The sequence below is a fragment of the Strongylocentrotus purpuratus genome, unplaced genomic scaffold (assembly GCF_000002235.5).
Source record: "Strongylocentrotus purpuratus isolate Spur 01 unplaced genomic scaffold, Spur_5.0 spur5_scaffold_5, whole genome shotgun sequence".
Taxonomy (NCBI): domain Eukaryota; kingdom Metazoa; phylum Echinodermata; class Echinoidea; order Camarodonta; family Strongylocentrotidae; genus Strongylocentrotus; species Strongylocentrotus purpuratus.
Genome location: NW_022145611.1, coordinates 19183922 through 19208744, shown reverse-complemented (window position 1 = coordinate 19208744; position 24823 = coordinate 19183922). Strand labels below are relative to the sequence as shown.

General features: G+C 37.7%; 1 long non-coding RNA gene across 1 annotated transcript; it reads right to left on the bottom strand.

The window, feature by feature from the left end:
* Nucleotides 1-650: 650 nt before the first annotated feature.
* LOC586892 lies at nt 651-24288 on the bottom strand. The gene is made up of 3 exons (XR_004066504.1): nt 23915-24288; nt 12738-12818; nt 651-768 (listed from the first exon to the last, which is right to left on the bottom strand). It is a non-coding gene; the product is annotated as an uncharacterized LOC586892 (long non-coding RNA).
* Nucleotides 24289-24823: the final 535 nt, after the last annotated feature.

Here is a 24823-nt window from a genome sequence, read left to right as displayed (position 1 = left end):
CCGCAGTATAGTTTCCATGAAGTGGAGAATTATTACAACATTGCACCTTATACGTGTCAGTATCCGAGATCGGATTTAACAGACAGCGTTGCTCTACTTCCATTTTAAATTGATACAAATATACCGTTCTATAGTCCAAATACATATGATATCAAAATTGTGGTGGTGGTGTTTAAGAACTTTTAAAAAAACTTTAAAAAATTACCCACATAAACAAAACATACGCGTTTTTTTACCGTAAAGGTCTAGAAATTCACGGACATTTGATTTCGGAAATCCCATCATTCTCTCAGGAGGTGGTAAGTTGGGGAGTGCGGGGGGAGGGGATGGGGAGGGGTTTGAGCAAAAGAAAAAACACCCCCCCCCCCTGGAATATGATTTCGGGAATCAAATCGATCCCCTTCTGCTTCTTTCAGTAAGGGAGGGTGATGGGGGGGGGGGGATCCCAATGTGTATTATATTCCAAAAGCTTGAAAGAGGGCCGGTGGACTTGTTTTTCCCGAGTATACAACAAATTTTAGCTCCAAATTTCCAGCCCTAGGCCGGTGGATTTTTCTTCTTCTCCGGAATATAAAATTTCTGGCTCTAAGCAAGGCTTTTCATGTTCACCACCTGCCTGATGGAGCGGGGAGTCTACCTACAGAAAGGGTGATGTAAAGTAACACAACTTACCCCACTCTGCCGTAAGTGGAATTGGCAGGGGTGGGCCAGATGTCCAGACCCCTTCCATCGTTGACATTGGGTATATTCATGGCTGGACGTTGGTCCCTGTTAAAAAATTAAAAAAACACTCTTTTAAAACTTATTATCTAGTTAGAGATAAACGCTTGACTTTATCTTTTCAGAAGTCCTTTTTTATGTATTACAGAAGATTTCAAATCATTCATGTTTTTGCTCCAGTTTTGACAGTTTTGACACTGAAAGCATAACGAGATAATAGTCTCACAAGTATATTTTAAAATGATCACCTATTTTCAGATTTAGAAGAACGCATGCAACACAATCGCCGTTTCCCTTTCTTCGGTAACACCAGTTCTTAATTGAAGCGTTAGAAGACTTATCGTAATGTAATGAGGTTTCACAAGGCATTAAATGTCTCTGCTTGGTATTCCTACCATAAAGATAGATGCACTTATCCGAGCTTTAAGAGCGATGAAAATAAACAATTCATCGTGTTCTTTCCCGCCTCTCAAAATATATGATCAGCAACTTGTCGTGTGCATGGCGCCGTTCTTGGCGAAGGATCCTCATACTGTTTACCGTGTTACCTAACGAGGCAAACGAGCCTGACCTTATCTGTATTAAACCAAAATGATTATAAATCAAATGTCAAGATCTCGACATTGTTGTTTCCTTTATGACATTGCAGTGTCCATCTATGCTCCAACCTGTTTCTTCTTTTCTCGGCCAAATTGAATTTGAATTAACCTTCTATGACGTAATTTGGGGCACGCGGTGCGCGCAGATAGGAATCAGGATGTCCTCGCTTGGACTGCTAAACCTCATGCTGAGGGGCGGCTCATGGATAACTAATGTCATTTATGCTGCCTTTACAATCAATATTTGCAGTCCAATAATTAAGGTATACCGTGTTACTGATGATGATACCCATAAATGTCAGAGTCACTTTGACAATTACCTTGACTAATACATATCTCCTTTCACGCCCATTATCCGTAATTTTGTCAGAGGTTGTGTGCCTAGGATCGAGTCAGCCCAGCTTCGTTGAGTTGACGTAGACGACATTTTTTCCGTATTTTTAGAACATCGTAAACATGGCAGAATAGCAGGAGCAATATATTCCAATCATCAAAAGCCTTGCAAGTACATGCACGTTGCAAGGTACATTGTAAACAGAAGTATGCATGTATGCGTGCAAGTATGCATTTTTATTAGATCGCAATCATCAGTTTGGTTATCCAACGAAACCACCACAAGGGCGTCATGATTTCATTTACCCTTCAAGGACAATGACAAAGACTAAATAAAGAACAGGCTTTACCATTTGGTAATGGTAATGGTAAAGGTAATGGTTTTATTAAAAATTCATTTGCAGCCAGATGGTTGAATTGCAGAACTTTGTACATTGTAAAAACATAAATATTTATACAAAAATAAAACGTATTAAGACATATAACGCAGTGAATGAATTAAAAAATCAGTGTACACACATATATATATATATATATATATACAAATTAATACAATTCATAAAATTCGCTTAACATTCTATTCCACAATCATCATAGGGCTGGAGGGAAATATAGAACAGAGGTAGGGAGGATAATAGTGCAGACAGCACGGGAGACCGAGGAAAAGTGTGAGATAGAGACAGACAGAGAGTGAGAGAAAGAGAGAAAGGGAGAGAGGGAGAGAGAACGAGAGACAAAGCGAGATATATATATATATATATATATATATATATATATATATATATATATATAAGATAATGCTGAGGATGAGAGTGTTTATCAGACATATCGAAAATAAGGTAAAAAGTACAATTTCGACAGAGAGAATACTGGTTGTAAAAATTAATGAATTACATTTTACATTTTCATTGGTGAGTTATGGAAAACATATATTGTAAATTAATCGGTAGGTATGCAATCAGATGAGAGACATGAAATATGGTAATTTTGAGATTTTTCTTGTAATAAATATGTGGCAAGTATGTTTCAATCATTACATAAGTTAACAATGGTAATCTTGATTTACCGTATTATATTTTCATTTTCATTAATCAATTATTAAGGTTGTACAATCGTCTTAGTTACAAAATTATATACTATTTCACATAAAATAAAATAATTATACAGCACCTCTACCTCATCACTATGGGGATAAGTTTACATGTTATACAAAATAATGTGGACAAAGTGCATGATCACTACTGTGATGGGCAACTCTGACATTGTTCATACACTACGAAAAGTCGTGTATGTGATCATTAAAATACAGTAACATGGAAGCTGCTATTGGGAATAAATTACACATTTGTCAAGATCTTGCACGATTCGAACGTTTCTTACGCTTGTATCAATTTGCCAAATCATGTCGTCAAAAGGCATGTGGGCATGCATGTGGGGCAGTTGAGAAAAAACAAATCAAAAAGAGGGATAGGTAGAACCAAGGTGGGGAGAGGGGGGTAAATATAGTATTGCTGTTGTAGTTGTGTTTTCTTTTATATAACGCATCGTGTAAATTGATTTTGCCATACCATTGGTGTTGGCGTGTAATAATAATCAAGCAAATCCTCTTTTGAATCATGTTCATAGAAGTACAACACACTAAAATTTACAGTTATGAACAAATCGAGAAGTGTCTGTTTGGCAAATGATTTTGTTTCTTCATTATTTGCAACCGTGTTTATACCAACAGATAATGGAAAGTTCGCACATAGACACCACACGAAGGGGAAAACATTTTTGTGCACTTGAAGATAATCGGAGGAACTGAAAGCTGCCTGAAATCCTCTATGTTAAATGAATATCCTCGAGTTGAAATCTTACAAGTCTGGTAAGCTACTGAAGATCATTTTGGAAGCTTTCAAAGAGGAAACATTTGACCCCATTAAAGCGGTAAAGTTGGCACTAAAGCTGAAGAGGCTCAAAGCCTCATGGAGTTGAAACATAAAGCGCTCTGCTCGTATATTGGCCTCAATAGCTATGAAAATGTGATATGTGTGCAGAATTAATGGCCCTGTAATGGAATATTCCACGGGAATGTGATCGCTATGTGTTCCTCGTGGGAGCATCAGGAAATAATTCTTGCCACTTATGGAGACTCTTCTCCCGTCGAAATGAGCTAAACGTGACAGGGACGGCCAAATATTGTTTCAGAAGATGATTAAGTTGTTGCAAAGCTGGAAAGGGTACCGCGATCAGTAAACGACTGCCACGGTATGCACTTGATGCGATGGCTCAACCGAGATGATTCCTCAGTTGGCGCTCTTGAATTGTTGAATCGATTTTTGGCGCGTTCTTAAGCTCTCGGGGTAGGGTTCGTGAGAAAGCATATGAATGCTTGACTCTGGAGGGAGAGAGAGCTGGATATAAACGTGATACTGAAAAAATGAGGATCCCTACACGTCATGGCACTCGGTTATTCACTCCGGGCGACTAAGGTTGGAAAATTGAGGGTTAAGGACGAGGTAGAGCTTTTAAAAGAGATTGTTACAGACAATACTTCATAACAAGGAATAAGAAATATACAATCAGAAAACTATAAACAGTTATGCGTAGTTTTCTCGAGTAATAAAATATGAAAAACAGATATCAAGAACAAAACTGCATATATTCAAAAGAGGATCGATTAGGATATTCGTCACAGTTCAATGCTCGATGTTGAGCAAGGAATACAATGGTGAATCTTAGAACACTGTGATTTGCTACGGTTACAATAAAAATAGCATCATATTCATGAAACTAAGAGCATTCCTTTTTTCCTCTTTTTCCTGAAGGAAGGAATGGAATAAGCTACATTAAACAAAAATTGATAATGGAGTATTTCATAGGATAACATATTTATGGAATATGTTGGTACGATCAAAACCACGTGATACACATTCTTCGCGCCATTCTAGCTTGTCTACAGAGGAGTGTAAAGCTTTTTGTGATGGTAGCTATAGAGATATCAAGATTCCTTCACGTCACAAGAGCGTATTCCCGTCCAATATTCGTTTCTTATCCGGGGAAAAAATCTTGACACAGAAAAGGTCTTTAGGTAAGAGAACCATCTTTAGTCTGCTTTAAACATGAACCGCCAAGCAAAAACCTTTTATTCTACTACCAATTCCTCTCTCCCTCTCACCTGAACAATAAAGAAATATATTCCCGCATCGGGAAGGAAAATTGAACCATAAGTCATAAGTGATTGCTTTCGGTCAGAGAATGCAGCTCTATTTTGGTTTGTCCTGTTCCGATGCCATTCATCACTGTACATTGCACAATGCACATTGACTACGGGGGACCCCTCTTGTCGATACCTGGCTTGCCTTGCATCTAATAGTCGGGCATCGTGACGTCATGCGTCAGGTAAACGCCAAGCCCAAATCGATCAGAAAACAAATTCCTCGATCCGTGATATTTTCACTTTGCGTACACCCCCTTGAGCTCTCTGGGTCAGAAGTCCTACGGTATTTGTGGCACATTAAGCCGATCCCATCAATTCTTAACCTATTCAGACGGACAAATACATTGCAAATACAATTTCTACCCCTCCCCCCCCCCCCCATTTCAAAAGCAGAGAGTACATGCGCACGTCACAATTGTATCGTCCTGTTGGAATGTCTGTCTTCCATCAACACAGAAAAGGGTCCAATCAACAGGAAAAATGTGCACCTTAAAGCGGATGTGTGCCGTGAACATTCGTTTAAATACTACATTTCTTTCATTGCCGAAGACATGAATGCTGCCTATTGCAATTTTTCATTTAAATGATTTTAGATCATGCAAGTTCTATATTTCCTGAAAAAGTCAATTATAAAGAAGAAGAACAACAAATGAGGCACAGATATAGACTGCTCCAATTTAGTCTCGAACACTGTAAACATCATTCTTTTTCTATCACTAGCGTCGACCAATAGTACATTGACTGCTTTCAAATTATTGTTTACAAAATTGTGTCAGTGATTACAGGTAAAAGTTACCTTCCTCTCAAAAGTGGTCTTAAACCACTGAAGTGTACTTCACTCAGGTTTATGAGAACGAAGAATGAATGAGTGCATGCAACTCGATGGTCCTAATATAAAAATGACGAGAAATGAGGAACAGGCCTGTATGAACGTACTTTGAGGAGGTACATAGAGGCAAGGTTATATTACTGATATCGGCAATCAGGAAATAAATTTGAAGATAACGTGAAGAAGTTGTCCCTCGAAGGCAGGGGAAAATTGTAAAATGTAAGCCCCCCGGTCTTGAACTTCCATGGTGGTGTCGGATTACATCAATGCAATGGGAGACGATTGGACGAATAAGGATCATGTGACTATACTTCTAGCTGCGGGGTCTCGACCGTGACGAAGTTGGGCAAACCCTTCACTCAACCGCCACGTTTCGTCGGGAAGATGTTTGGGACACGGTATATGCTCGTTTTTACCATCATTAATAAGTGCATTAGCCTGCCTCGAGGGTTCATGAACTTTGGGGAGGAGGATTGGGGGGGGGGGGGGGGGTGTTTGGAGCACGGTGCCGTGGTGGTTGGAGGGTGGGGTCGCCATATTCAATTTCGTATCTCACATAGTCGTATTGCATGATCTCTTAGTAGGATTCATTCTCATTATACCCCCAAAATATGTGCAGCTACATTATCAAAAAGTAGTTTGTAAAGACTATTCACTAAGAAGAAAACAAGTTAGAAATACTGGGCTGTGTTTTAATTCATTCACACGTTTTAAAGCGGTACTGAATGAAAGCGATGCCAGAACATTTCAGTGATATGTTCAGCAAGATGTAGGGCTGCTGTCCTCTCTTTGAAGACTAAGAAAGAATTAGTACAACTTGCCTAGAGTCTAATACATATGAGCTTGCCCGAGTTAACCCCCCCCCCCCCTTCATCGTCACCTCTCGTTCTGGACAGGCTTCCATTCGTGTTTTTTAATACGCTACTGCTATGACAACCACATACTTCATAAGATGCAATAATTCAAAACTGCATACAAAATGTCCAGTTCAGTGAGTATTGATCGTTCTCGAAATCGGTACACTATGATAAATGCGGGTATTATGAAAATGACCAGTAAGAAATATATTATACACATCAGATTTTCAATTTAAATCATTCATTAAACGGAAGAAGCGGCACATCAAATATTTCGTATATCAACTAAGAGGGGAAAAGAAGAACCCCGAAGCGTGTTTCTTCTCTACTCGGGTCATCATCATCACCATTAGGACATTATCGAAGTCAGCCAAGCTTACCGATAACATAACCCAGAAAGTTGTAATGGATTAGCCGAGAACTTCCAGCGTCTTAACCTGGGTGATGTACGGTGAGGCAATTAAAGAAGAGGGATCGAAGACCTCATAACCTCCGAGATTTATGTCTGAGTGCTAAATGAGCAGGCCTAAGAAGCGTGTCATCTTTAAGAAGCCGTGACACACTTTCCCTTCTCAGAGTTTGGATTGAGAATAACTAAGCCGGGCAACAAATCAACGGGTATTAGCAATCGATTTCATATACCAACTACTTTCCTTGGTTCATTTTGTAATACCATAGATCATCAGGTCACTAGTGACCGCTGAAAAATGGACCTGATGAAACGTAAAATTAATTCGCACGAATCAATATGCCATCACTGAAAGTACCATTTCTTTCTAACCCACGCACTTAGTACAAATGCGTATATTTGCTTCTTCATTTCATCAGGCGGAATAAGCCTAGGGAAAAGCAATTAAAGTTATGTAGCTTACATCGATCTATGAATGGGGTTGAAGGAGAAATTCGAGACGTTTTGAATAGCTTCTCCGCTTCTTTTGTATTTCTCGTATTGTGGGTGATTTTTCCTTCGGCGAAGCTTGGTTCACCAAAAACAGGATGTTATGGTCTCAATCATTGTTAAAATTGCTGCGGCTGAAAGGAAAGAAGCATCCTCGGAGAACACTTCAGAAAGTAAATGGTATCAAGTTTACATTCTATAATTGATATGCTCCTGGGATGAATTAAGAGTGACAAGGGCGTGGCGATGATGTCAATGGTCTTAATGAAAAAGTGACCTTGGTATATTGATGGACTTCCGATCTTAATCAGCCTGAAGGTATTCACCTAGTTTCATTCACATGATATAGCGTCATAATTTTTGACGTCATAATAGTTCTCAAGTATATCGAGTCATCATGTTACATCGGGTTATAATACTGTTTAATGGAAGCATCACCATTTAAATTTACCACCGCTTTTTTTTCCCTAAATGTTTAAAAGTGATCATTATCAATGTGTATTTCATATTTATATTAACTTAATATTAATTTAAAAGAACAGATATTCATAAAAACACACACAAAGCCCGATCTTAAAACATATATGTTTCAATGTTATTTAGTCTGGTAAACTCACATGGCAACCGCATGGCAGTTAAATCAAATTACATTTTAGGCATGCCATGTATGCTATGATATAACACCCAAGTGAACTAGCGGCCAACAAAACTTGGACAATGCTCCATAACAGTGAATCCAATATTCAAATTTAAGAAAATGTATATCTGAGGTAGATGTAGACCTATTACACTTAGGAAGCTTCGTAAACCAGCATCAGGTTTGACTACATTTAATAAAAACATAGTTTTGTTCATGGTAAATAATTTTTTGTACCAACGGTACCAACGGTTGCTAGTTTAACAGTGAGGGCACGAAGATCTACGGTAGATGTAAACGTATAGAACAAATAAAGCTTAAAAATGCACCCAAAACTTTCAGGAACACTTGTTGCACCATATCTTTTAGAAGTTTACTGATTCATTATAATTCTATAATTCTATAATTTTAAATGTCAAAATACTTACATTTCAAAGCCTCTTTTTATTTTAAATAGACTGGTGTCTTTCCCCCGATCATAACCGTAATAGTTTCTGGTTAGGTTCCTAATTCAAAGTTTCCAATGCAGTGAAACCTTCAGACCATGACGTTGCATATAAAACTGACTTGAATGTCCATTAGTAGCCTTTTACACAAATCGTTTAATGGCGAAATTTTGGAAACAAGTACAATTATTCGTGAGATGACCATTGGCCAATCTGAATCATGACTTGAATGGCGTATCTAGTCATTTGCTCCTAGTTGTGGGTGTGTCTGTGTGTGTGTGTGTTTGTATGCGCGCGGGAGGGGGAGGAATAAACCGACGATTAATCAGACCCGTTGTTATTGTACTGCTTTAAGAGTTGGACAATTTGGGATTGGATCAAAGGGTACCGATATCATACTTACAAGTTGGTGGAGCATTCCTTAAATTGGGTCTATTATTTGGCGGGGAAAAATAGTGTCAAACACTGGATAAGTTGTATTAAAATTCCTTTCCGCGTCTGTTGTACAATATTCAGTACTTGCAGGAGTACTTTCATTGGTATTATATACCAAGCAATTTTGAAATATCAACTTTACCGCAGGAGGGGGAATCGTCGGACGTTGTCCCCCCCCCCCCCTCTCTCTCTCTCTCTCTCTCTCTTCATCTTTTCCTTTATTACCTTCTCATCTTTCAGCATATGACTATAAATTTAAATTTTTGTTAAGATTTCGGATTTTTCATATATATATATCGACATTTGTTGTTGTTGTTGTTTGTAATGCTTCATTAACCATATTTCTTTATTTTCGGTTTCATAGATAATACTTCATAGTACATGTAGGAGAAAACAAATGCTTTGGATAATAGTCCATTATTCATCGGTTTAAATTTTAAACATACATATTTTTCTGGGGGATCTGTATTTTTATTTTTGTAAGGGGGGGGGGGGATGAATTCTACGAAATATAAGGGGGTTGTGTTCTAGCCTCCTTCAGTATGCCAGTAGTAGGTACGGAACCTTGAACTTAATACTGGTTGGTGCGTGTGATGAGATTAAGTTTTACGAGAGGAGACCGGCTCCCTGATATACGATGGTTTCATCGTGCCTTCCGAACACCAAACGGAATAAGAATTGAATGCAAATAACACTAAAATGACGTAGGCGCTTTACGGACACCATAGAGGCATCCTCACAGCCATGCAATCAAATACTGTCTTCAATTTCAGCGATGACTTGTGAGAAGGAATACATTAATGGTATGTGAGGTAATCCGTATTTGGTTAGAAATTCCCCTGGTTTTAGGTAGGCCAGTTTATGCCGCTTACGAAACAATGCTTTCATCGTGGAAAAAGGTTTTTGATCTTCTTCCCCCTAGAATGTAATTTTTTTTAGGTCGATGTTTAAAAAAAATATTAATAGCATTTTTACATTTCAGTTTAGCATAATCTTCTCAGTAGGTTCATCGAAGTCAATTTATTATATATTTTCTAAAATAGATATGATAAATGCAAACTTTCTGCATGGCAATATCTTCCATTTCATTTTTACACAGTGGAAATCGGTATAAAAGAAACAAACTTTTGAGTAAGGCGAGTACATGAAATATAGACATTCCTTCTGCATTTAGAAGGGTATCTGTCAAAAAGGCTGAGAAACTGTATCCTTCTGAATCATCCTAAAGGATGCTATCATGGTAGCATCTTTCATCTACTAATCTCGGCTTGCTTTGCTGATGCTTGAGAGATAAAGTGCGGAGAGGTAGACTAGCTGGAGACCTTGGGAGCTAACCGACCAGAATCAATCCCCATCCCCTTGATGCCCTGTGATGGCGGGTAGAGTTTGGTTTTCGAACGCACATCCTCTTAAGGAACGGAGAGTCAAGACAGAAAACAAATAACGTTTTGTTTGAGGATTTCATCGGAGACTCAAAGGCGATCTCGGCACGTATGACTGCTGCCCAACTTCCAAGACGCGCGTCAGGCGGACGGACATGCTTGATTGGCGCGAGATCACTGGCTGTCCGATTCGTGTACATACACACACGCACTCCAACCCTCCCGCACTCCAACCCTCACCCACATACACTAACACGCACACATTACTCTCAAACACGACGAAGTCCGTCGCCGGCGTTCCTCCTTAATGTCATTTGTACGCAAGGGTCTCTTGCAAACAACTTAGAATGGCTGTTGTTTGAACAGCAAACCGAGGAAAGAGCCATTAACCGTCAAGTTCAGCGACATTACTGTATTTCCGTTTATAACTAAGGAAGAATATTGAGGAGCAAATTTCTGACATAACCACAGCTTTTTTTCAAAGAAGTGTGGATGAAATGTGTTATCTTAATTTACTTTTTATTCGTTTTTATTAATAAATCACAAGTGTGCACGAGTCAACTAGTGCTCAAGTTTAGAATATCAGAATATCAACGCCGAAGGATACTTCACCTTCAATTCAATATCAAATAAATTTATTTGAGTTATATTTCGTTTCATACTGTAACAAGATGTAAATTTAAAACACCTACTCTTCGTAAACACACATCCAAAGCTTGACCTTAATGATAATTGATTAAAACTGCCTATTGAATGGAAGTCGGTAAAAGAGTGCTAAAGGTAGTCTATGGGTTATACATGTAGGTATTATGTTCAATTAAAAAACACTCTTAATGTCATCTGTACGCTAGGGTTTCTTGCAGACAAGTTGCACATGAACTGAATTTAAAAATGGCACTGGCATCGGATATTCCACCTTTAAAATAAGGCATTGGTGCGCCATATTCTCTCCCCAATCAAGGTACGTGGATGCCACATATTATATAACACGATCACAACTCTGTTCGAAAATTCGACTCTAAAAGGACAATATCAATATCCAATTGTATGTCCCATAGAAAATATGTTCTGATTACGTAATATGGCAGTGTCATGTTTGCACATTTCAATAGGTGACGCACAATTTTATTGAAATTGCCCTTATCTGATTTTTCGAAAGTAGTTATTATCTTGTCTTGTTATATATATATATATATATATATTTCATTACAGTGAAACTATACATGTAATTTAGCATACAAAATAGAACATGCTTGATACTTTCAATTCTTCTCCACCACAATATTGTATGATGAATAAGAACAGCCATATTTACTTCATTTTTGAAGATCTTGTTTCATGAACATAAAAAAAAACCTCACTGAAATCTGGAAATCGCTCTACAGTGACATTTTTAAAATATGGGAAAATAGTCAAAAGAAGGTGCAACCAACTTGAGGACTGCTGCATATAATTTATTTTTCTTATTCGCAACGCGCTCGTTTTTCTGCATATCTGCTTAAAGGTAACCTAGATAATTCATGCTCACCCCTTCCACTATGGGCTAGCTAAATCTTTGACTCTTTGACAGATAACATACGTCATAATTAGGTATCCAAACAAGACACCCTATTCCCAAGAAATAAAAATCGAGTTTAGAACCAAAAGCAGGGGAACGTGATTACATATAGTCTGCACGAATCCATGCATGACTCGCCGTAAGAAAGCTAGCGGGGATATGAGGTATGTGTTTGTTTTCGGTCCACAGTTTCCCCTTCCACGGCTCCTGTTATATTTCAATCAGTAAATTAGATTTTTGGTCCCGCAAGACTTAGATGGAGTTTCGCCAAAACAATACAAAGAATATAGCTCCAGGAGTGTGTTCTGAACGAAGTAACCGTCTAGTTGCATGCAGCCTGGATGTGGAAAGGGAAAGCATGTAGACTGATGAGAGAAGAAAAGGTAGACTGAGTGTACTTTGATCTGATTAACAAAATCACAACAATTTGGTTTAGATATACCATTTATCCAACTCTGCAGTCTTACTTTTTTAATTTTTTTTTTATTGTTGTTTTGGCTTGTTTCGTTTTATTTCATTTTGGTTTTGCAAAGTTGTTTTTATCTTCTTTATTTCCTGGAAGAACACCGGTCATTTTATTCGTATCGCGTTCGGCTAGAATCCTTGCATACTAGTAACTAATGATAATATCTATGTACCCATTAGTTATTATACAACCGTAATCATTTTAATTGTGGTTCCAAATTATCCATGAACTGGCCAATCTATGTTGAAGAAAAGCCACTACTCCTCGTGAATAAAATGATTTGATTTATTTTTCTTTCATTAATCTTCCCTTCATGGAAATGATCTGACAGAGGTCGTGGGAACCCTACACATATTGAGAATGGTAAATACTTACGGTGGAAGGTTTGCACTATAGGGGGCGCTCTGTAGGGCTTCCATGCGGGTTGTTACTCCATGCGCCTCTTGTCATAATCATCTGCAGTAAATGAAAAGCAAAGTGGAAAAAAAATGATATTAGCATATGACCGATATCTCTTATTATTTATGTATTTTTCTTTAAAACAGAGTGTCAATGATAGTCCTTATAATGTTCGTTATCATAGTTATCTTCCTCATTATCATCATTGCAATCATCCTGCTCATCTTTTTCATTGTCAAAATCACCATCATTACCGTCATCATCTTCGTCGTCAACTTATGTGTGTGGCTTGTTGCTACGGGACTATGGTTCCATAAGTCTATCAAGTTTTCTTGTTATATCAAGCCTACACGTCATAAGTGACATAACACCTTTTGAATAACAAAAACGAAACAACACCAGTTCTGCTATTGTCGACAAAATAGCATTGGCAATGTGGCAGCACAAAAAGAAATAAAAGAAAGCAAACAAAACACCCGGTTGATTTCCCTCGTGTTTCTGAATCTCTTTTGCAAATCAACCACAACACGAAATTGCCAGGGAAAATTCTGCTATTGTGAGAGTTGAAGAGCCGCAAACCAGAGCAGCGTATCGTGTTCTGACCTTATCTTCTCTTTAAAGGAAGGTTTAGGTCTGAAATGAACCGCAGCCCGACACATTATCCCCAATATCCGTTGGAAAGCAACATACCTTAAAGAAAATCCGTATTCTAGAGACAACCGTACTTCACAACTAGTTGCGGCATTACGAGAACTATTGCAAAATACTATTTAAAAGAGGGCATGAAATATCCAGCTAGCCTGTATTCACAGACTACAAAATTGCATGTAACCGATATCACCGTCGCCGCGCCAAATATCAGCGAGCTGCAGGAAAGTAAATTGCGGTGAAATTCACGCTTTTTAGAAAATCTTGTTGTTGTCGTCCGTCGGTCAAGAATTCTTGTTAACAAGGTTTTGTTTTCATTTAGCACGTCTCTTAGGACGTTCCATTATTCAACGAAATGAAAAGTAACTCCTCGTACAGTTTGTGTATGAGATGATTAAATGCACTGCGTAGACCATGTCAATGCCGTTTTATCACTTTGGAGAAAATTCACTCACATTTTGGAGGAATAAGTGTTAATTACATTGATTCTTTGGAAGGCTTTTGGCATTTTGAGAGAAACGGTAATTGAGTCAATTAAAGAGAAGGAAAAAGGAAATAATAATTTACAGACGAAAACATTGTGACAATAAATTAGAAGGTCATAAAGACGAGAAATGATAACTGAAATATTATTCTTATATACACTGGATAGTAAGGATTTTATTTGAACTAATATTAATTGATGAACTGGACAGCTAAAATCTGCAAGTGGATATTGTATTATTATTGTATTATATAAAATACGTTACATATCATACAATTATGTTCATTGTATAATTTGTTTAAGCCATTTGTGAGCGAAATTAATACCCATGTGAAACGTACTTTGGACATAATTATGAATACATGAAATGAAATTGATATTTGTATCCAGTGGCGGATCCAGGGGGGAAAACGTGTAAAAACACGTTAATTTAACATTTTTTGGAGATGGGCCCCCTCCCCTGGCGCTCAAGGAGGGGGGGGGGGGGAACGATTTTTCAAATTTTCGAGGTGCTCACTACCCACCCCCAATCCCATCCCCCACTGAGCGAATTATCGGCAGGCGCGATTTTCACATTTTCGGGAGCAAAAAAAATATAGTGCTCACTACCTCCCCCCCCCCTCCCCCTTCCCCCCCCCCCCCCCCCCCCCCCACTGAGCGAATTATCGGCCGGCTATTTCGCTGCTAAATTTTTTTCTCACGAGTTGGGCCCCCTCCCCTGCCGCCGGCTGGATCCGCTCCTGTTTGTATCTACCTGATACAAATATTGGGGTGGTAGGAGGATATACTTTATTTACGAATGACATTAATATTTACGGTAAGGTGAATAACGTCATACAGATATATGCTTGATATAGTATTATATCGAATAGGCCTAATTGATTTGTAGATAGAATTTGGTTAATTATCAAACATGTGATCAGTATCGTCCCCAATAGCTTTTTTCTACACGTCTATGCCAGCCCCATCGGATCTCAGTTTTCCAATATGATCATCTGTGCCTTCTATAGTAAGACTGATTTATTGACAGAAGTATGACAGGGAAAAAAATCCTTAAAATAACAAACAATTAGGTAGAGAGTCACGTACTCGCCATGTCGGTTGACTGATTTTTACCCTGTCCAAACTCTGTTTGAGTAGCCAAGAGCAAAGTAAAGATTCGTGCTCGGTCAGGCTTTCGGTCATTTCTTCCTGCCATGTTCGATCTCTAATCGTAATCCCACCTACAGAGAGCGCCAGACTAATATCGCATCTCTTGTTGCATGTAGCGATTAAATTTTGAACATTGAGATAAATTGGTAGAACTGCTATTTGCGTTTTCCGTCACTGCCCATGTAGCATTATATTGCATTGTAATGTTGGTAGAATATGAACTTTACAACAGTGCTCGAGAGCAGAATGTCCATTCATGATATCTTATACTAACACATGCAACCCATCAATTGCAATCTGTACCGTCATATAATCCATTGCATTCCCATTGGAAAAGATATACATTGTGTTAGGGTAGGTAACTTATCGGGGAAATGTAGCGTGCGTTCAAGGACCTTCTTCGAATCAACCTCGACAATAATTACAAACGCCACCAATCGATACAAGGCGTTTAGTTGCGATTACGATACCATACTTCCAATCGGCTATCTGGGACAGACTTTCGCTCATCTGACGGTGTTTTGATATGAGGTTTTTCGTATCTCTTGCAGGATGCTTGGTTGGGTGGAATGGAAGACAAAGTTATATGGTTAACCGCTAAACTAGAACAAAGAAGAACTATATAATTAGGAATATGTTATAAATTCCCCTAAGAAATTAAGTAGCAGATGCAAAGACTTGCAACTGCAACAATATCATTTACGATATGTTAAGACAAAGTTGGTTTCGCTGCCATTTTGATTGCAGTAAAAGAGAAGAGTCGGTATTCATGTATGTAAAGATTAACTTTATCGACATGATCATAATGATCAACCTAACCACTGGGCCTAACCATCGACTCTTATCCGTGTACCAGATATTGCGGCAAATACTAGTCAATTTTAACCATTTTTAACCGTGACAATCACGTTCACATCTACATAATTACACAATTACATGACGAAAAATTCTCCCCATTTCTCACATGTAAACACAAACATTGTCAGGATCAGAATGCAAGTTACAAGTCAAGTAGAAAGAGGTGTATGAAGCCGGTCAACGAATGGAAAAAAATCGGCGGGGGCCCTCGCTTTAATCGCAAGGTTAGTCAGTACACTGTTAGAACGGTGTTTAAAATATCACTGTTTAAAAGAATGTTGTTTAAAAAGTAAACAACGTTGTTCAAAATCGAAAAATCAGTGCTCGATTGACTTAAACAACTATGTATTAAAAGACAAAAATATTTAATTAAACAGAGTTGTTTAAAAAGTCCCGGGGGCGTCGTTGATATTTTCTCGATACGCGATTGCTATTTGCGCACACACATGCGATATTCAAAAAGTACGTACATAATACATACATGCAAGCATGCAGTGCTTAGTGTGTGCAGTGCAAGTGCTAGTGCAGTGCAGTGCAGACGAAAATGGCGGAACAAGGGCAAGGCGACGACTTGGTTCTTCTCGGCTTCGCTGATGGGGTTTAGGTGAAGTTATAGAGACAAATAATAATGTCTGTCACTGCCATGAATATGATGAACAAATGTTGAAGTAAATTGGCAACAAGCTCTGCATGTTGCAGTGTATAAATCGTTGTGATTATTGTAGGAGTGGTTCCAGTAGGTCATTTCACAAATTCAAACAACCAGATAATAACCATTAAACAGTTCTGTTTAAAATTTAAGCAACTCCTTTTAAACAACCCAGTTGTGCAGTAATACTGAATAAACAACAGTTGCTTAGTAATTTAAACATTATTGTTTAAAATTTAAACAACTTGCTTTAAACAACTGAGTTGTGCGATTTTATTACTAAACAACTGTTGTTTAAAAGGTTTCCTAATTTTTAAACAACTAAGTGTTCAAAATGTAAACAACCTTAATTTGTTTAATCTTTAAACAACGTTGAGCGATTCACCGGTTAACTCGGGGTGTTTAAAATTTTAAACAACTTGTTTAATTTTTTTCTAACAGTGTACGTCACTAAGCAAATCACTTTGGAATTTCTTGGTTTTCAGTCATTAAACCAATCATCTGCCATGGTAAACTTTTCGTGCATATTTTTATCAATAATATGAATATTGAAATACATTAACCTTTGTAAAGGTTGATAAATCAAGGCTGAAAAAAGTACATCCATTCAAAATACTGACAGTCCGATCTGCACTGGGCAATATTCCAATATTGTTCCCAAAGGAGTAAGTCAGGCAGGGTCTTCCTAATGCCCCTGTCAAACTAAGGCAATTATTCTAGTGTATCGACAATTATAGTGTACGTCGTTTCATTACACCTCTTCCTTTCATGGCAGAAATTGAACTATCATTGTAATATTGTATATTCGTGAAGAGAACAACTTTAAGACGGTTTGAACTGTTCTGTTTCAGTTTATCTTGTTCTGACAAACTCAACTTGGACTTCGCGCAGGTTTCACGGCGAAGTTACGATATTGATCTTTCCAAATTGTCAGAGCGGATCCGCGAATCCTATAGGTGCAGTTGTGGTTAGGAGATGACAACAATTCGTGATTAACATTTAAAAAGTTTGCCGCAGTGTGAATGAGGCATAAACCTTCCCTCTAATCCTATTTCGTTATGTCATATTGAAGAACAAACAAAGACATGGAGAACGTGCCACTCTCCTTGCTTGGAGCATAAATTAAAATTGCATTGCTCAATACTCATCTCCAGTGCTCTCGGTGAAAATTTAATTGATTTAATCGCGCGTTTCGCATGACATTTATGAAATATTCACGATCGAAGCGTAATTACGATAGCACCGTCAAGCCATGATCCACTGTCGGCGCTCAATAGACAGTATGACCATTGTACGAACTCCTTTCATATGAATAAATTTGTACTTTATTTTTCTCTCGATTTTGGACGGAGGTAAGGGATTTATATCATGTAACTTTATTCACGATTAACGCCCTTCTGAGTATGAACGGACACTAATGTTGAGGAAAAGACTGTTCATGACATAAAAGCGTATCGCCTTTTAGCGTTGTTAATGTGTGCAGAATGATTGATCATGACTTAAAGCGTAATGTGAAGCTTTCTCAACTAGTGGGTAAAAACAATTCATCAAGAGGAGAAAATCTTCTATTTATGGATAATACAATTATCAAGGAAAACGATTAGATATTTGCCTTGCTGAGAATACAACGTGTCTCGTCATGGCCACATGCAGTCCCTACTCTTATTTACATGCGCGATAAATTGAGCATTATTTGTTCAAGATGATCAAATACTCAGCGTCCAATGTTAACGCCCCTTTGACGTTAGTGGTAAATGAATATGATTTTGTTAAGAGTTTGAATCAGCTTAAATACCAATAATTATTCATTTAGAACGCAAGCTCAAATTATTAAATCGTCATATTTAATATGTTTTATCATCACAAACTATTTATTAACAAGGACGGAATGTTATCTACCAAATGAGTCAAGAAGTAGTAAACATGTGCACTTGACATTACCGACCAATATACAATGGAGAGAACCTTACATGTTTATTTTAACAGTCATCACAACTCCATTCTAAAGTCATTTCGGATTCACATCATTCACACATTTTGTAACCAATGGAGAGGCAAATTATTGCATGCATCAAGGTCACAAGCCGTTAAAAGATCATTACTTAGGCACCACTTGCTGATCTAAAATTCTCAACTTTGTCAAACGGCAAGTGTCTCGCAAGGCTCCGAAATCGTCCTCTTTGCACTTTCCGATTTGATGAGTTTTAGTTTCATCTCATTTCACATTCATTCCACAGGGAGTGGGGCTCGATGCAAGATCAAACTACCAATTAGGGCAGAAATAATGATCATCCTCTTTACCCATCATCGACCCGAGTAATACACTGGACAATGACCGCACAAACAAACAGAGCTAATGCCAACACTTAAATGAATTTGCTGTTTTTATATTAAGGGCTTGTCTCGTGTTTACAGGAATGGTGTACTGTACATTTCAATAAGATAATCAACAGTTAAATGGCTTAAAGAAGACTTACACTGGTAGTACCGTAAAAAGACGTCGGTTTTTGTGAACGGACCTGGCAATAATTAAACACAATTGAAAATCATCATTAAGGAGCCAGAGAATGACGTTTATTACCTTTGCTTCTGCTATTTTGGGTAAATTAATATACTATCTAGTCAAATTCAATTATTTTATCAGTTCAGTACTCGGTACTGCATCAAATCATTTCATCAGTCTGATTAAATCATATCACATTCCGGTCTGTAAATCCTTAAGTGATAGGTATTATTTGAAATTCACCAATTCCAAATTCCATAATTCAAAAAAGTTAAAATGCATGTGCGCTTATCGTCAATGAGCTCGTAATTGAGGTTATGAACGGCAAGAAATACACATATGCCAAAAAGAAGGGGGAAAAGGGTGCTGTGAGAATGAACTATTGCAAAACAAAACAAATCACTTTCTTGAAATCACTTTGGTATCGCTCAAGTTCCTCTTAAAAATTCTGAATTGTGTTTATCACAATTTGCACAATGTGACGTCCATAAAATAACTTTCCCGTTGTGCTTTAAAAAACAAATTGACGGATCGAGATTTGAGGTAATTCACTATATGTAAATGTTAGCCCATGGCATTGCATTGCGTGCGCATGCCTCAAGTGCATGGCTGGCTGGCTACTGATAATGGCCTCTATTATTGTGTTCAGGTTGATTGGAATCAAGTAATGACGAGGAATGCCGACATAAAAGGAACCCATCCCCTCTCATCTAATGAACTCATTTAAGTGTAATATAACCTCGGCCAGTGCGTAATTACCAATACAGGCACAATGGCATGAGCAGGAAAAGGGGTGTAGGGATATGGGATAGCAGGGTAGGGAGGGATGCCAAGCTCCTCAAGTTATACAGAGTGAACCTCAGTAGTAATATCAAGAGCAGCATTTTACATTAAAAGGACATTTTCTCCATATCGTGTCAAAAAATTGTTGCTAGGTAACATGCACAATGCTTCGTCATTTGTGCTCGCCCTCACAAGTGTCATCATTCGCCATTATCGTCATTTAATGTGTTTGGGTAGCTGAGTCAAGGACAATATAAATTATTTAATGCTCAAGCGAAGTGTGCTGTTAATTTCCCTCCCTTCCAGGAACAGTCTAAACGCTCTAAAAGGATCGAGGACGTGTTGGCGACGAACTTTAACCGATATCTTTTAGGGGTTGTCACTTGATCTTTTTTTTCTTCCAATGGTTGTATGTTCTTTAAAGAGTCTCTTAGTATGAGTGGATATGAATTTACTTAAGATAAGCATTGCTTGCAGTTAGTAAGGCAATAATGTTCCTCGCATTTGATTTTGGAACAATGAACTTCGATGCATTTGACTCCACCTGTAAGGTTGCCAATTACTACTAATAATGTTACTAATACTATAACTACTACTACTACTACTACTACTACTACTACTACTACTACAACTACTACTACTACTACTACTCCTACTACTAATACCACTTCTACTTCTGAAAAGGTTGCCAATTACTACTACTACTGCTACTACTACTACAACTGCTACTACTATTACTACTACTACTACTATTACTACTACTACTTCTACTACTACTACTACTACTACTACTACTGCTACTACTACTCCTACTACTAATACCACTTCTACTTCTAAAAAATATTATTTAGGTAATAATCTTCCGAACTTCTCACAAAGTGGGTTTAAAATATGATATCAAAATAACATCAATACTGTTACAAACATACCAGAACAGGTATAGATGACCGAGTAAGTTGTAATTTGTCTGTGTGAGATTGGGGGGGGGGGTCGAACATCCATATTACAACCTTTCAGGACATAATCTTCACAGACGGGACGTTCATTTTATGATGATTGCCATAACGCACTGTGGATATTAGAAAGACTGTATAACCTAATACATGTAATAGATGACAAAAGCGGCTGTCCGCCAAACGTCGGTCTGCATTATTGGATGTCATCAGTTTTATCCACAGAAAGCTTTATCAGTATCGATGCACAACTCGCCAGCATTATGGAATTAAATTGTATTTGGATGTACGGACCGGGCAACATGAATTGCCTTGATTTTTTCCTCTTGTTTTTTTTTTTTTTTTTTTTTGGGGGGGGGGGGGCATTGGACCAGGGGCGGAGGTCAAATGAAAGAATCATTGGCGTTGGTTTGTGTGGGGTTTGGAAAGTCAAGCACATTTACAGAAAAAGGAACACGATTAATAAACCTACATTATTTTGAAGGTACAAGATTTTACATGTATATGCCGAAAATGTCTTTAAATGACCACTTGGAAGGGGAAGGACCCTCTCCCTACAACTGTATTCATTACACTTTAAGGATAACACTTTTTCTTAAATGAACACACAAACGACGTATATATAACAACATATTTTGTACAGAGTAAATAAATTAAAGCTGAAGGTTAATGGTAATGTAAATGGACTGGTACATGTATTGTTGCTGGAACAACTATTTTCATGTGTGATCGCAATCAATGCAGTGATATAGGCCATGATATTAATTAATGTTATAATATCTAAATGTGATGTGTTAATTTTTAAAGATGACTTCGATTATAAAACAAAATTAATTTCCCTTCTCTCCACGTTTGATATCAACCCCGTTATCCTAATTATGTTGTTCTAGCACTACTTACTATATTTTCTGACAAAGAGTATGCCCTAACCCACTAATAACCTCATTACCGAGAAGGCATTATTGGAACAAGATTTTAGAGAGGGAAAAAATGAAGATGGCATGGCGGAACGAACAGGAAGGCATATGCAGCCAGGTTTTCATATAAGGGAGAGACACGAGTTCTCATTGTAGTAATTGGGGGTGCATGAGGACATTACTGTTTGGGGGAAGTCCAGGCGAAGATTCCTATGATTTAAACAAACAGACTCATATTTCAAACATTAATTGTGTAAACAAAGTCTCAATAAATCTACTATTGGGGCAGTTGCTCATCCTCCCCGGCCCCCGTTTCGAAATGGCAAAAAATAAGGGGGTGGAAAATCATAGACAAGGCATTGATCATCAACGCTAGCAAATACAATACCTTATGACAACCTCTAATCACATTACGAATACACAGAGTTATAATCATGTCGCTTGTCTCATGGACTCACCACATACAGATGGGAAATTCGACAAATTATCTGGATATCATACATGTCAACAAATGTTGAATCCATCTACATAGCATTACAGACTGTTTTGAGCTCTTAATAAAATATGTTCAATGCAGTTCGCCTTCCAAGCATTCTCTTGAGTGTTTTTTATATTTAAAACAATAATGTATTGTTGTCTTCGAAATAAGTTACTTCAGCTTTTTAATTTGAACACCCTAGAAAGCCGATTATTCGATACCGCAGTACGATGGAAATGAACATTAAATTAGTCCATATTTTACATTGAAACTGACTGCTCAGATGTTGAGGGGCATACACATTTCATTTTAATGATCACAATGTGTACACACTGCAGTAAATCATTAACTGAAGAAACATTAAATGTTATAACAAGTATTTATCATTCCCTTAGTAATATTGGTGCCACATAAATCGCTCTATGATTGCAACATGATTTTGTTTCCTGTCCTCCTGGTCTGTGAATGTATTATAGAACTGAATTGGATCAAATATGTTTACCTAATGTGCCACATCAAAGAGACACTGGCACTACTACTAAATAATACTTGCACATCGCAATACTTGTAATAATGAAGCTTAGTAAGTAGCTAATGTTTGAACTAAAATAGTAAATGCTATTCTATCAAAATAACACTTTCTAGTCACCCAAAATATAGGCCTAGGCCTTTATTACAACGAAAAGAAACCTTAAAACCGAATAAAAACACCTCACTTCCTGAAAGGCCTGAAATTGAAACTTTTCCGACGGAAGAAGAACTGTCAAAGGCAAGTTACCTATAACCTACTTCGACAAATTTGATGAAAAGATCACAGTATAAATAGGTACTTGTGACCTTTTTTCTCTAAACCTTAATTAAGGTTAAAATTGCAATATTTCACACAGAGGTGGACCGCGACAATTGATTTAAATGGAAAGAGCACGTACGCATTCGACCACCTTCACTGAATGCATCTTGAATACTGCGCACTGCAAGATGCTGTACACATTTCATTATACTGGTATCCTTCGAACCAACAAATGGTATACATGCTCTGACAAACTCGGGACAGTCGGAATACACCTCAGCGGACCGGATTTAGGATCATAAACAAGAGCGTGAAGAAAAAAGGAAATGCAGACGAGATTGGTGTGAGCGGGTAGATAGCTTTTACGTGGGAAAAAAGCGCCATTGGCTACGTGCAGATTACTATTCCTATCATCTGCGTGCCCGATAAAACGGTAAGGATGGAACAGCTTAAAGGAGGAAAGTGAAGCTCTTAAATGTTTGACCGTGACATACTTTCAGAGGATTTGCAAGCCCTCAAATCCATTTTGAACAACAAGGGCAGCGTACTTTATACCATGGAAGTACATGATATGTTGTTCATTTCGTCTAATATCAACGTATCATAAAGACGAATGTGGTAGTAAATAAACCAAGCCAATATGATGAAAACATTCGCAGAATCACTTAATATCACAAAGTTGTCCCTTTCAAAATGCATGATCTTTTAGGAACAAAGGAACACCGGTAGTTTACACCTTAAGGTGGTATTTAGAAATGAAGATTGGTTATTAAATTGGAATGGAATCACTATATCAAGGATGTATGATTAGCCTTTAAAAAATTATTAACATTTCTTTCTAGTAAAATATCGTAAAGAGTAAAAAAAAATATATAAATGTCATCATTATCATGTTACCCCTAAAACATCGACATTCTATATTATGCTCTATCACTTACCTTTAAAATATCTTCGTGTTTCTAGATTGTGGATGAAGCAGACATCGTGAGTCAGGGAATCATCAATTAAATAGCGATTATAGAAACACCTCAACACCGCATATTGTCAATCTGTCAATTTGAACACTGACGTTTAGCACCAAGCTTGTCGCAGCAGTCTAGACTGGAATAAGTAATTGTTTGCAATGATACCAACATGCAACTAGGAAGAAATTCCTGCAAATCATTTCCGTAACGTTAAGCAAAGCAGAGCAAACGCCTTTATGGTAAATAAAGGTCGCCATAGTAATACATTCATTCATACATAACAGTATTGAAACTCTTTGTTCAGATGCACAACACCAGAACCCGCTATAGAAAGCAGATTCCAAGTCAATATAGATCTCTCCCACTCAAACAAAGTGGGAACAAAGTTCATTCCTAACATGCAATTAAGATTTCGTAGTCCTTATGGAGACATTGGTATCCAAATTTCTCTCGAAGATTAAGTATACCCCCTTATGGCTTCATTTGAAGCGAAAGAGGGTTAAGAACAGGTGTTAATTGAATCTCACAATCTGGCATCATTGATCGCACGTGATTTAAGCATCAAGTGGGATGAAGGTAGTTATAATACTTCTGACACCTGTACGCTAGTGACGTCATACAAATAAAACAAATCGTTAATGCGAGCTGGGAAAATCAAATTTTGCAATTAAGTTAAGGGTTTCGCTAGTGCCAACGCGAAGCACGATGTTAATGATCCAAGTACAAATAGGAAGCACCTTTTCATAAAAAAAAACATTGCATCACCTTATCTCTATTAGCTCTCAATTGTTTTTCTAAGCCTCAATCGTTCCGAGAAAATATTGGTCTGTCTTTAAATCGATATCAGAGAAAGTTTATGAAATCATTTTCAAATGATCTCGT